At 43.1% G+C, this 14,480-nt stretch overlaps 1 protein-coding gene across 2 annotated transcripts in view; it reads right to left on the reverse strand.

Annotated features, from left to right (window-relative positions):
• ARMC10 (armadillo repeat containing 10) overlaps nt 1–14,480 on the reverse strand; it is a 166,115-nt gene that overhangs the window by 58,705 nt on the left and 92,930 nt on the right. The gene's annotated exons all lie outside the window — the stretch shown is intronic.

Consider the following 14,480-nt stretch of genomic DNA (forward strand, 5'->3'; position numbering starts at 1 on the left):
TAAAATACTGCCAGGGTGCTCCCCATCTAATGTGCTCTCCGCAATAACATACCAGCCCTAAGGGTCGATCAAGGTGTGCTCTGAAACAAATGGAACTCCAGGTGCAACCCATAAGAGAACCCCCTTAGGATAGGCAGAGTAAGTGGTGCCCAGTAGAAGGCCTTGTCAGCGTTTGTGCAATTTTAGGAGCTCCCCAACAGGCGAATTGGATGTGACGTTGTTTTAAATAAGAGTATATCTTGTGTCTCTTGGTATATGTTACCATACCCCTCACATTCCAGGTGAGTATATCTGAGTGAGTGAGTGAGTGAGTGAGTGAGTGAGTGAGTGAGTGAGTGAGAGTGTGTGTGTGTGTCTCACATGAACTGAATGGCAAGGAAGAGATGGGACCACAAGGAGGGCTGGGCAGGGAAAGAAAAATACCAATCAAGAAAAAAGAGAAACATTTTCCCCAATAAACCCCAACTCCCAGGCCACACCCTCGATAGGTTACAACCAGACATTAGTTGGTGAGGGGGGATCCAAGACTATCAACCTTCATGGGCGAAGTCCAGCCCTGCCGCCTGTGAATGAACACATAACTCTCCCACTCAAGGTGGTTCCTGGTCTAAAGAGGCCCCCTACCCATTCTAGTTGTAGCTCAGAGACTCCCTCGACAATAATCAGAAATAGCAATTAAAGGATATCACCTCAATCAAGGAGGGCATAGTAACAAGTCTGCAGTCATCAGTATGAGCTGGGGGCCTCCCCTCAGTTCTTCTGGAATCTCTTCAATCTGAGGAGGGTAGCAGGACTCTACAGTGTCCGTATTGGAGTCCCTACTGCTGTTACCATCAGTCACGGACTGTTCCATGGCAGACAACACCTCTGCCCTGACCCAAGCAGCCTGAGCCTTCGTTGGTATACCCCGAGGGTGTCTCGTTGAGTGTTGCTTCCTTCTCTTTGTCTGCCACACGTTCTCTCCTTCTGGCATGTTAGGATGTTGAGATTTGCCTCTCGACTCCAGCCAATTTTGCGCTTCCTGTGAGGTCAAGTAGAAAAGAGTTCTTGTCATATAAAAAGACCCTTAATTTTGCTGGGTATAGCAGCGCATATTTAAATCCCAGTACATGTAGCTGCTGTTTCATGTCCAGGAACGATTCTCGCTGCTGTCTCACCTCCATAGTGTAATCTGGGAAAATGGTTACTATGCTATCATCTATCTTTCAGGGGCACTTGGGTCTGGCAATATGTAGGATATTCTCCCGATCTCTAACATTGAAAAGTTTTGCCACCACCGGCTGTGGAGGGGCCCCTGGATTTGGGGGTCGGCCTGGAACTTTGTGGGCTCGTTCCACTGAGAAAAAGGTTGACGTCTTGCCTTGTAGGACTGTTGTCATCAACCAGGATTCCAAATAGAGGTTCATGCTCCAGCCCTCCATTCCATCCGGAAGACCTTCTACACAGATATTATTTCTCCTAGACCTGCCCTCCACATCATTAATTCTTGCACGTAGTACTGCAACCTCCTTCTGAAGTGCCACTATGTGTTGATCATGATCTGTCAACAAAGGACGGATGTCTGCCAGGTCGCGTTCAAAATCCTTCACTCTGTTTCTTATTATCATCCCTTAAAAACCCCTACGTCCTGCACCCAGGTGTCTAGTTTGTGTTCTATGGAAGCTTTGAGGCTGCTTACAGCTGCCAAGAGTTCAGGAAATTTCTCAGAATGGTCCTGCAACAGAAATTCCACAGCCACTTCCTTAGTTGGACAGTCGGGATCAGCTGTATGCAAGGACATTGAGGTCCCTTCCCCAGCTCTGCCGGTCTTTGCTTTAGCCATTATGATGCCCTGGAGACAGAAGGATTAGTGTCACTGGTGGTCATTCGTGGTGGGGCTGTTAACAAGAGTGGTGAATCACCCCACTCCTCAAGTGGTGTGTCCGGTAGTTCCCATTAATGTATCAGTAGCCTGGATCCCCCAGGAGGATAGAGGAATGGCAACATACTGCTTGGAGTGACTCTTAGTTGGTAATGGGTCAAGGAGAGTCGCCTCGCCCAGCAACAGGTCTTCAATCAGATCCTACCCCCACCTGAAGCTAGATACGATGAATGCTGCAAATTATCCTGCACAGCCAAGCCTAGGAAAGGCAGACCTGAAATATATGGGAGGTTTGGCTCTTTGAGCAGTGATAGTGACCCTGTCCGGGTAAGCAATCCTGAAGTTCTTGTGCGGCCCTTAATATCCAACTAGGTAATCGTAGCAAAAAGGGAAGTCCCTCCTTAGGAGGAGGCCCGGGCCCCTGAGCTGTCCTGAGACCAGAGTCAACAAGGGTGGGTGATGTAACCGCCTTACAGTCCAACTACCCTCAGTTGAGTGATCTGCCGCAGCATGGAAGAGAAATCCTGTTCTGTGCTAAGGCATAGCTCCAGAAACGCACCTCAGGTCCCTCCAATCAGCAAATGAATGGCACTCATGGAGAGTGTGTTAACCCCTCCCCCGTGGCTCACTCTCGCACCCTGGTCCGAAACCCAGGTGTCCCAGCGATGCGGATCCGGCTCCTTCAGCCCCTCGCAGCCCTACCGCAGTCTGTGCAGCTTCTGTGGAAGAGGCGCCTCAGGACCCAGGTATCGAGAGGGTCCCAAGCTTACCCTCAGTTCGCCTCAAAAGGCCACCAGGCGGGAGTAACTCCGGATAATTTTTGGCAGTCAGCCGGAGCTCGCACTTATGCGACCATCTTCACAGCCATGTTGGACACCCCCCTCCCCCAACCCATCCATTCTTAATAAACGTACTTTTCTATCTTCCCGAGACCACCAAGCCTCAAAAATCTATGAAACACTTCAGGAATTAGCTTCTAACCCCATTCACAAATACCAAATCAAATGGTATACCGGCTGGCTTAAGGAAGGCTATACTCAAGTAAAGGAAAACAACTGGTAGCTTGTCTGGAAGCATACAACCAAACTCAAGATCTCCACCGTCATACTTCAGTGTAAATACTGGTTACTACACAGATCCTTTTAGACCCCTGCTAAACTCAAACTAATGTTGGAATTGCTCCTCAGATGTGGGCGACCTCGAATATATGATTTTCTACTGCCCAATGCTTCAGTCCTACTGGGAAAGCATTAACAAAACGATAAACAGCATCTTCCACTGTAATGTTGTGCTGGACCAGGTGCTAATAGCTGTAGGACTCTGGGCTCTCCCCAAAACCTCCACGCTCAGCACAACAGAACTCCTCTTATTTAACCTGCTCCTCACACTGGGTGGCAAAACTATTCTCTGTGACTGGAAGGACTGCAAATCTATCTCATACCATATCTGGTAGGCCTGGGCCTGCTTCCTCAGAAGCACTGACATTATCCTCAACCAAAACTTCAGTCAGGGCAAATCAAGACTACTTTGGTCCGCCCTAGGCACTCAAATGCAAGCAGACTCCACTCCAAATTAGATAATGGGGCACATAGCACTTGGGATATCCCCCTCCCCCATTCGCCCCTCCCTTATCTCCTTTATATCATCCTTTCTTTCTCTTTGCTCCTCTCTATCATTTTCACACTAGAAGTATAACCCCAGCTGACCACAGAGCTTCCGCCGGCAACCACGGAAACTTACATTTGTCACCCAGCTCCTCTCATCCCGTACTATCCCCTCCAACTAGATTATCACTGAAGCTACAAAAGGGACTTTATTAATACTGATATATGGCTGATTCACAGGTGATAAACGGAATGCACTGTACTATTGTAAATGTAAATGTATTTGAGCTTATATAGCGCACAGCTACCCGCAGTGGGTTTCTTGGCGCTTGCTTAGGGAACCCGTCCTGGTATGTTTACTTCTCGCTGTTTTATTTTTTTATTAGATTACTGTATGTATATATCTTTTTCTTGTACAAATGAACATCCCTAATAAAATAAAAAATAAAAGGTGTAGGTTTTATTTTGATTCTTACATTTTTTAAATAACTTCAGCTTGATAATTACAAGTCCGATGTTTTTTCCTTCTTAGCTAAATTGCTCTAATCAACCAGTTTACTACTGTTATTTGCTGTTTCTGACAAAATTGAAGGAACAATAGACTCCGTTTAAGGATACATGATAACACTGAGCAGATAACCAACTTGGAAATCAGTTTTAGTCCCTAGAATAAAAACAGGGTTGGTTCAGAAAACATGGCTTGGGTAAAAAAACACAACGCACTATGTATAAAATCAGGCCCATAACTTTGTCATGACACATTATGGTGAAACATGTAGGGGTTATTAGACTGGTAATTGTTAGTACATCATTTGAGGTGATGATGTATTCACAACGGCGGAGACTATAATTATCTTTTCTGCTTGAATCTTGCTTCCTTGGAGCTAAACTGGATGGTAATTTATAGTATGAAACCAGAAATGAGAAACAATTCTTAAGGCGTAATAAAATACCAAATGCGATTGTGCACCTTGGAGGAATAATTAACTAACACTTATGAATGAAATGAGAACGAGTCAGTTTAAGATTAGGCCGATCCCTCGACAAGAGATTTCGTCATCTTGCATTTCAAGCTACAGTAATTCCTTCCTTTCTGCCTCGCTCTAAACCCGAATTACTGAACAAGCCCATGATCTCATAAAGTGGCAAACATAAATGTGAGGCAATAGTTGAAATGTTTACTAGTACAGTGGTTTACAAATTGAGCTGACTGTGTACATAATTGCTTACCCTGCAAAATTCTCAACGACAAAGTGGTGTATTGTATCAACCAGTTATTAGTTTATCCATACAAAATGTTTTATTTATAATCTTACAATTGAGTTGAAACTGCAGAAAAGCAGTATTTTTAACGTTGCTAACTTAAGCAAGGGCAAACTAGACTTTGACCCGAATTTGCACCCACACATAACACATGCAAAAGTGTTTGCAATTGTTCATCACCATTTTTTAATTTTCAGGAAAATGTGGGCAAAATTAACTCGGTGTTTGTCAGCCGCACAAAGAATTTCTTTGTACCTACAAGACCATCTGGTGACACAAGCAAAACCTTCTATGCACATGCCAGTGCGGGTTCGCAGGGAGCATAAGAGACTGATGAGAAGAACATAGATGCTGACTGGAGATGACATGTGGCTGGAAACTTTTGAAGAGCTATGACCTAAGTCTTAGGTCATAGCTTAGGTCCTAAGAGATATTGCCTTGAGTGCTCTTTCTCCAGGCACTGCACCCACAGATTTGTATGCAGAGGACATTTCTTCCCAATTGACTATCCAAACCTTTGCCAGAAGCCCAAAACTAAAGCTGCAATTAATGCTACGAAGATCAGCATCGTAATGCTCCTTCAAACTCTAGCTTCAATGGAGAATCAGGCCCCTGTTATCTCTTAATAACGTCTACTACATAGTCCAGACACTGAAGAATGAATGGAGATTACGCCATCCCATCTGGCCTCCTTATATCAGATCTCTCTCTCTCTTAAAAGTTGAGCTTGAAATTGGAGCCTGCATGACTTCTTGCATCCGAAAGCTGATTGCTCCAGGACCAGCCTTTTCGCACTTTACACGTTACTAGTGTACATAAGGATTGTCTTTAAAAACTTAGTGTACAACTTGCAGGGCACTGTCCTGTCTGAAGCCAAGCTACCTGTCTCTGAGGAGGGTCCCGAAAGATGAGGAGTAGGGACATGGTGTACCATGCAAAACTGTCTGCAAAGGCCTTTTCTGCTGCTTTTCCTTGTATACTGAACTCTCTTCCTTCGAATGGCGGCTGGTGATCTTTGAATGTGGTGAGGCGTAATACTGAATTGTAGTGTTTGTGTGTGCGCAAAGCTAGCAAGTTTAACTTCCTCTCGAGAAGTCAGGAGAACAAACCCACAATAACATTTTGGAAAAATTGGGTCAAATTGTGTATTTTAAAGCACAACTGTCACATACATTTGCTAAAAAGATATAGGTTCTGAAAAGGCACTCATTAAATATTCAAGTTTTTTCATGGTGGGCCAAGCTGATGTACTCAAACGCTCGCCAGCAGCTTCTCCCCAAAGTCAACGTTTTGTCATGTGTACCCTTCAAATGCCATGGGTTCCCTTTATGGCACAAATCATATACATTTTGCCAATGCCAGGATTTTGAGATTGCCACCATCCATATGCCATGGATACGAGATATTTTGTTGTTGTATAGATTTTTATTGGCATTTATAACAATCTCAAGTACTGAGTTCAACATTTGTCATATCGTGACATAATACAGGTCAAACAGCCACCTCAATGGGTGACAGTTATGTGGAAAATTATCTCTGATAGGTTAGGGCCAACATTTTATCATGGATACCCCTCTCTCAAAAGCCAATGTTGCCCGCCCTTATGTCAAGGACTACCTCCAATGTGGCAGGACCACAATGTTTCTGCAGATACCCATATTCCAAGAATTTTCCTCCACTATGCCAGCGCAAGAATTTCCGTTCCATTGGTGCCCATATATGTTAAAAATTATTTTCATGACTACAATTTTGTTATGGGCCATCGGTGTGCCCATATGCTAAAAATGGCATACAATATGCCAGTCCCAGAATATTGCCATTGATTCAATCAAGTACCTCTATTTTGTCATGGCTGCCCCCTACCCATATGCAAAAAGTGTTTTTCCTTATGTCAACTAATACCTCCAATATGCTAACATCAGCATTTTGGCATGGGTGTCACATATGCCAAGAACTTCCTCTAGAATACTCTCACTCATTCTCACTGACTTGCACTCAGTCTCACATATTCTCACTCGGACTCATTCTCACTCACCATTACTCGCTCTCATTGACTCAATTTCTCATTCATTCTCACTTACAATTATATTCACTCAGTGTCACTCTCACTCATATGCTCTTCACACTTATTCATTCTCAATCTGTCGCTATTGCAGTTACTGTTACTCATTTCCTCTGTCACTCGCACTCACTTTTGCTCGCACATACACAGGCTCCTTCAAAACAAACTCTTCTTTGCACGTACACAACATACATTTAAAATGTTTTTTTAATACATCAGCTGCTTGTGCCGGCCCTTTCTAGCTCCTAGTGCTCAACTGACCCCTGCAGCAGGCATGCAGCAGAGGCAGAAAGCTGAAACCAAGATGGAAGGCCCTGTGTCATAAAGCACCAGTGCTTTTCTTTGCGATCGCTATACCACTTCACCATGGGGTTGAGGCTGACGGCTTGATAATACTGCAGCATGTTTGGGGATACCCAGACATCCCTCTTGTGAGTGCCTATTCGAGTGCACAGGTGACATGTATGGCCTTTTGCCTGCCCAGATAAAGGTATCTGCATCTCGCTTTACGGTTTGAGGCACATTTGGGGGAGGTTGTAGAGGAAGTACTTGAAAGAGAAATAATGCATGCTGAGGCGCTGTTATTAAGAGATAACATTCTTCCCAACCAGGAGACCCTCTTAGTTGCCTAGGAGTGATGAACCACCTCCGATTTGCCAGAGAAGGTCTTTGTAGTTGATTTTCATAGTTGTCTGCAGGGAGCTAGTCAACTGAATCCCAAAGTATAAAATCTGTTTAGGGGCCCAGGTAATTGGAAAGAGAGCTCCCAATGTCTCTTTTTGGCAAGCTGGCACTGTGAGGATGAGAATCTGGTACTTTTGTTCATTTAATTTGAACCTCGAGATCTCACCAAACATCTTCATCTCTTCCACTACTGCTGGCATTGAGGGTAAGGACAGCATTGTCAACATACAGGCTGATCTTGCTTTGCCCGTGCCCTAACTGGATGCTTTTTTATTGTGTCCAGTGTCCTAACCCATTGTGCTAGTGGCTCCATGTACAGGGCGAATAAGTGGGACATAAGGGGCAACCCTGACATACCCCTCTCTGTATAAGGAATGGGGTTGGCAGAACTCCATTGATTCGAATTTGTCCCTCCGGGGAGGAATACCCACAATGTACCTATTTACGGAATCTATCACCAAGTACGAATTCCAGAAGAGTGGCTATGAGATGAGGCCAATGGACCCTGTCTAACACTTACTCCGCATCAAAGGTGAATAGTAAAGTGTTAGTCTTGGATCCGTGGAACTTGTCTATTAGAGGTAAGGTTCTTGTGGTATTGTCTGAGCAAGGCCTCTCCAGAATCCAGCCCAAATGATCAGGGTCGAGGAGACTCTTCATGCAAGGACCGAATGTGGTTGCTAGAACACTAGTACACAATTTGACATCTACAATGACAAGGGAAATGTGGTGATAAGAACCGCTCATGAAGGTATCTTTACTCTGAGTATTAAAACTATTGCTGCTTTAAACATGGATAGGGTCAGTGCCCCTCTATCTACAAATGAGGTGAAGAGGCTCGGGTGGGGGCTAAGGTGTGGCAAAATGCCTCACAGAAGTATGTAGGGTATCCATTTGAACCAGGAAACTTCTTATATTGTAATCTGGCTATGGCTGATATAGCCTCTTCTTTCGTCTTCTTTTGAGATGATTACATCGAAGGATTCAGCCTGAGAAACCATTAGTTTTAGAAGGCATGACCACATGAGGTAGGGGCGTATGCATGTTAGGCAAATTGTGAGCATAGTAGAGTGTTTGATAGAATTCTCTGAATTTCCTGGAAATCGCATTGCTAGCTGTGAGGGAGTGACCAATCATGTTTTTTATGGAATGCACTTGTTCCTTATTAATCTTTTCCTGCATTTTTTGCGCTAAGAGCCTTCCCTCTTTCTTTCCACTCACATCGTATTTATGGTTCAGCCAGTCGTCGCATACGCTGCTCTGCCTAGGTCCTGGGGGCACAGATAGATTCCTGAGGGGCTGTCAAATATCACTATGAATTAGGGGCGTTTGTACACATGTGTACCTGCTCGAGTTATTTAACTGACTGCTATATTTCGGCCTGTCTGTCCCTCCTCAGCTTGTTTTTATGGGCAGCTATATTTATAAGCTCAGCTGCCCACGTCGAAAGTTATTTAACTGACTGCTATATTTCGGCCCGTCTGTCCCTCCTCAGTTTGTTTTCATGGGCAGCTATATTTATAAGCTCAGCTGCTCACGTAGAACCACCTTGAGTGTTTTCCAGAGTGTGGAGCGGTTGATCTACCCTTTGTTTTTTCTCGTCCATAAATTGTGTGATGGCGGTTTGGATAGCTAATCTATGCTGGTCATCCTGTATTACTATCTCAGTCTCAAGAACCCTGGGACCACCTCTGTCAAAGGGAAGCGCAGATCACAGAGATGAGCACATTATCTGACATCACAGTGGGGTGTATCTCCATCGCCAATCCCTCTTTCTAATAGTGCCGGCGTCCCAAAAAAGGGATCGAGGTGGGCATATGTCTTATGGAATACTGAAATAGGTGTACTAAAGTGAAAATAAAATGATGTACGGAATGCTTTAATTCATCTCAGCAACTGTTGATTACTCAGCGCTGCATCCTTGTACATTGTTATTTTGCTCCCGATGCCACCTCAGTTTGGACCCAGCTATGAGCAAATTAGTCTTGACCCTGCTCCAATGGGAACAGCCCAGCCTGGACTGCCAGGCCATGTCCTTCCTGATCCGGAATACAAGCAACCCAGAACTGGTTTCGCTCTATTTAGGGCTCATCAGCCAGGAATAGCTTGACACAGTGCACTGGATCTTTAATTGTGGGTTATCTAATCCAAAATTAACAGTTGTTTGGCCAGCGATGGGTGGGAGGGCAGGAGAAATGTATCCTACTTGTCCGCCATCTAGGTTCCACCATAAATACATAAATGAAAAATAAGTACTTTAAAAAAGAATATGCATTGTCTCTTCTTAGATCATCTGTAGCTGTGGCATCATGCCACAAAAGCGCCATCTGATGCTTAAGTGGCTGAGAAGAAATTTTTCCCATGGGCATTACTAGCTAAACAGGAAAAATATATTCGATACACAAGTGCATTTTGGCCCAGAACATCACTAGAACTAGCCATTGCTGCCTTATACAGGATGCCTTATTTTAGACACACAAGTGTATCAAAGACTCCATTACTTCAGGGTGTCCCTAGGTGTGAAAATGCAAGCAAGTCCCTTTTTAAATACTCATCTAATTTTTGGAGTCAAACTTAGCTAGGTAGAGTGGTAGTTCTGGCACTCGCATGGTCTGTCATCAATCCAGTTTTAGATGTGCCATTCTGCTCTCAGAGCTGGATAGACCGCCATGACCCAACCAAGAAAGTCCTATTGGTCCCTTCCTAGTTTTGAGATCCTGCAGTGTAGAGCAGATGACATTTTTTTTTGCCGAGGCCAACATTGGTTTCCAGTCCAGCACTGGAACCTTTGGAAGATCCACTTGAGGTTCCACATTTACAGCACATGTGTAGTATGTGGAATGCCAATATATTTCAATTTCTATTTTTTCCTCAAAGAGCTAGGAACTCATATTTACGCAAAACACTTCGGTGCATGAAATCAGAAACTGATCCAGCCAGATGGATTATTGAAAAGAGAGGTGAAAGAATCATGGTGGACACAAAATCCATCAGAGAACATTTTCAGAGAAAAGGGCAATAAAACATTATCATTTCTGCATCATAACATATTCATTTTAATACTATATTTATAAAGGCACAATAACCAAATTGGCTGTTAAACATGTAATTACATACACCACGTTTTGGTTTTCTCAATGACTCGTGGCATTAATATGCCAGGAGGTAAGTTCCATAGCTTGATGTGCTCTATGGATCAAGCTTCACCTTACTGCTGATGCTCAAAGAAAGGTCAAACAACACCCTCAGCATCAGAGGGTTTATGAATTCCAGCATTCATCACTTCATGGCTAACCTGTTTTTCTCATGATTAGTTTTCAAATGACAAAAACGGATGGGAACATCTATCAAGGTGGATTCTGAGGAGTATATTTATAACAGCGCAGTTTATGGGTATATTTGATTTTGTATGCGGATAATGCTATCCTGAAACTATATCTGGTGGCAATGCTATCAGGTACTGTACCTGCAGGGCACATAACATATTTTGGCATTTTGCATTCTATGAACATTTTTATTCTGCCATTGTATCTGGGGACAGTGTTATGCAAGCTTGAAAGTGAAGATTACTATTTATGTATTAATCAGGGACTTTTGAAAACACGTTAAGCAGCCTACTGCTTACTTCAGCGCCCTCAGACTGTCAATCAACTTTGGTAGGAATCGCCTTCATGCTTCAGCTCTTACTGGGCCCAAACGTGAGCTCCTACACCAGTCTCCCATTGGGGGTGCAACAGGTGGGCATTGACTATCGCCATCCAGGGATGCGAAGTCAGAAGTACTAAGCGCATGGGATGGTCAAGTACTGTATTGGACTGCTAGCAGCCAGGTGATTGTTTGAAAAGAAAGGTTTTTAGGTCCATCCTCAAATCGAGGATTCTTTTTTTTGAAAACCCTGAACCAAGTCTAATTCATTCTACTGAATGGCTCCAACATACGGACTGTCTTTGGCCCACATTTCTTTTTTCCTTTGTGAACCCCATCAGGCACATCAAAAAAGAACCGCAAAATCACATGAGTCAAGAGTATGGTGTTTATGGCTAAGAATGGTATGCTAGTAATGGACGGTTGTGTAAGGTGGCCTCCCACTAATTAATTATCTGTCATTTTTATGCTTACGCCTATGTAGAATCTAGGAGCATATGAATCTCATCCTCGCATGTAAGAACATGTTTATCCTGTTATTGCATCTTTTGAGGGGTTTTTAAAGTCAGGACACAAAGTATTCTGTTCTGTATCCATGGACAATTTTAGCCTGGTGGTATCTAAATGGGGCATTTTTTACCCTGTCGCTGTTTCTAGGGACCAGCTAATATTAACAAACAAACATTTTCCTATGCTTGTGGACATCGTTCAGTTTGCACTGAATATGGGTAAGATTTACAGTGATATTTTATCTTTGGCTGTGGTGCCTTGATTCTTCCTGAACATATAAATAAGGAGAATATGTGGCATGTGATTAATGTGGGGAAAGGTTTCTGAGTACTGCACAGTGAACGTACGGTTAAGGAGATTTTAGAGACATATTGGGGGCTTTACATTCATCTCATCATGTCTTTGAGCCACTCTTGTTTCATTCAGGTACATCTATCTGATGTAGACTGGCACCCTATTGTACATAATGGTTGTACACTAAGAAAAGTATGGGGCATTTTGTCTGTTTGGGTGGGTTAGGTAAGTGTACCAATTAGAGAACGTTAACAGCTTACATTTATGACGATTTGGTAGTTGATTATATTATTTCGAAATAGTCGGCGTAATTGTGTCCGCTTCAAAGATAATTATGGTATTTGTATTTATTTAAATAGGCTAGAGTAACCGATTATTCCACACAATGTGCATACATTGGATTGTGTGGTCATTTCCTGTGAAGTCACTGAAATCATACGCCTTGGGGATGTCATCTCCTGTGAGTTCCTCAAATATGTCGAATAATATTCACAACAGAGTTTTCAAAGGTTGTGATAAAAAAATTAACAAGACAGTAAACTCTTAACTGTATTGTCAGTGCTTTTATCCAGGCAGATTAACATCTTCTAATATCTTGTTTTTTTGCAGATGATATGCTCTGCTCCCAACACATTAGACCTGTGGGAAAAGTTTTAATCACGACTAGGGACGGACTCAATTGACAATCCCCTTATTTAAACCACAGAAGTCTGCGTTCCTTTCCTTTTAAACTCACAGGAATTCATGCATTCAGTGGCCAGTATTGGCACTAGATGTGCTCCGTCTGATGATCCAGACTTCCACCCAACCAAAGAAGAAAGGGCAATAAGGAGATGGCATTCACCCACGCACAACCCACTCCATTCTAGAGAAACTGTGGCATTGCTCACCTGCCCTTTCTGGCTTGCTCGTGTACAAATACAACGTTGTGTCTACAGTATATGAAGACCTGGTTTGGCAGTTCGGGCTTGACTGTGAGGCACAGGGTCAAGACTGGTGTGCATATGGCTGTGTCTGAACTGGCGTGGCGAAGTGAGCTAAAGAACAATGATGGATTCAAACCAGATCTGTGACTGGGGGTGAGTGTCTGAAAAGTTTCAGCGCTCCGTCCATCCTCTACTTGTGTCTGCTTTGTCTACTGTATATGCTCATAAGCAGATAACCCTAGATGCCCGCAAGTGACATGCCACTCTGTTTGAGGCTCCCCGTTCTCTTCGTAGGACACAGACTCTGGTCATTCATCTGATAGCGGTAACCACCTGCCGCCTATTTGACGTATTTTCACAAGTAAGCTAATTTTTCCTTTCTTCCGCGGCGCTAATTGGGTCGGAAATCAGTTTTGTTCCCTGGCTGTTCTATTCACACGCCGTTTAACATTGCTTTTCAGATACATAAACAATATTAGACATTGGGAGTAAAATCAACTCGTTCATCGAGGTTATTTGGATGTATCGCCAGACCTATAGAATAAAGGTAAAATTATTAGATTCTCAATCCGCCCGCAACTGTGGTTGCAGTCCATATTCTTGATACAGTACATTCAACAGTACTTCACTCTGTTGCAGGTTGATACCCACGGTAATTGATGACATCCTAAAAAGACCAGCAAACTCCTGGTCTCTTAAGGTATGCTGCATCTTTTGATGCGTTCTTTAAAAGCAATCTTGATTGGATAGAGGACCATTTTCTAAAAGTGTTCTTCCTCCCTTTTTCTTTCTATAAACAGTTCGTATGGATATGACTCATCCTGCCCTGATGAGAGTCCTGTGACTAATACAGTGAGACTCGAAACGCGTCGGCATCCATTTATTCATTAAAGGAATCGTGCCATCGACATTTGTTACATTCCCTGTGTTAAACAATATCCCAATATAGTAATATTGGAACAGGAATGTGGTTGGTATCAAATAATGCTTACCCCCTGGGAATCTAATTCATTTGTCAACCGCAGTTTTTTGTACTGTCCCTTGGCAACTGTTTAATGATTTGTTCATATTGATTTGTTTTGTAATTTGAGAGCACATTTGTATTGTATGTTTATTTTTCACACATCTATTGTATATATTGCTTTTTTCTTGTTTCAACAATGGTGTATGGTATAATGTGAAGTTGATGATGTTCTTTCTCTGGCTCGAAATGTTACAAGTTTTATAACTCAACAAAAAGTAAATGACATAAATCAAGTGTCAGGGTAAACTAATACATTTTGGTTTATCTCTCTTCATGCATTAATTGGTTTTCAATTAGTATCAGAGGCATAGGTAAAATTCCCCTTTTGTATTACTCTGTTTGAGGCAACATTATCCAACATGCTTGATGCACAATGTCACTGCTGTTTGAACAGGGCACCCACTGCTAGAGGATCTTCTTAGGGACTGGAAAAGAAGGGGTCGTAGTAAGCCTAGGGTAGGTATGATGGTAACCTTGGTCCAGCACAATGGCAGAAGAATCCTTCTTCAGGTAGATTATCAGTTCTCCAGGGAAGCTTCCAAGGGAATCAGACATTCATTTGAGCAGAGTGGAACAGCACCTCCATCTAGGTCAATAAAATACAGCT

The sequence above is a fragment of the Lissotriton vulgaris genome, chromosome 1_1 (assembly GCF_964263255.1).
Source record: "Lissotriton vulgaris chromosome 1_1, aLisVul1.2, whole genome shotgun sequence".
NCBI classification, from domain to species: Eukaryota; Metazoa; Chordata; class Amphibia; order Caudata; family Salamandridae; genus Lissotriton; species Lissotriton vulgaris.